Raw genomic sequence first — 547 nt, forward strand, 5'->3', positions numbered from 1 at the left:
AAGCCTCCAAAGCGTGCTCCGGAGAAAACGGTTGAACTCTTTTGAGTTCATGATTGTTGTCTTTGATAGTTTGTGGTTTATCATTTCAGTTAATGCACTACTGTTATTCTTTTGAAACTGATCTACTATTTCAGTTCATGATTATTGTTTATGTTTCGAAACTGATATATTAATTGATTTAGGGTATAGGGTTTCAACCCTATCTAATTTATTTTAGTTCATGGTTAATTGTTGTTGTTAGTTATGATAATTTTCATTTTAAATAAGAACGGGTTGAAACCCCTTCATTCATTACGGTTCAAACCCCCAAATTCGATGTTGAGACCCTAAATTCGATTTGGTTCAAACCCTATACCCTAAATCATGTTATAGGGTGTAATATTTAACAAGAGTAAATAAGAATTCTGTGTTTAACAATTTCTTTACAATATAGTATGTAACAAGACGATTTTAATTGATTACTAAGATATTTTTATAGATTAGTATTTTCAAATTTTGTTTTCATATAATTCTCAGAAGTCGATTTTTTTGTATTAGAGTGTAGTAT

Source organism: Brassica oleracea, unplaced genomic scaffold (assembly GCF_000695525.1).
Source record: "Brassica oleracea var. oleracea cultivar TO1000 unplaced genomic scaffold, BOL UnpScaffold01495, whole genome shotgun sequence".
Taxonomy (NCBI): Eukaryota; Viridiplantae; Streptophyta; class Magnoliopsida; order Brassicales; family Brassicaceae; genus Brassica; species Brassica oleracea.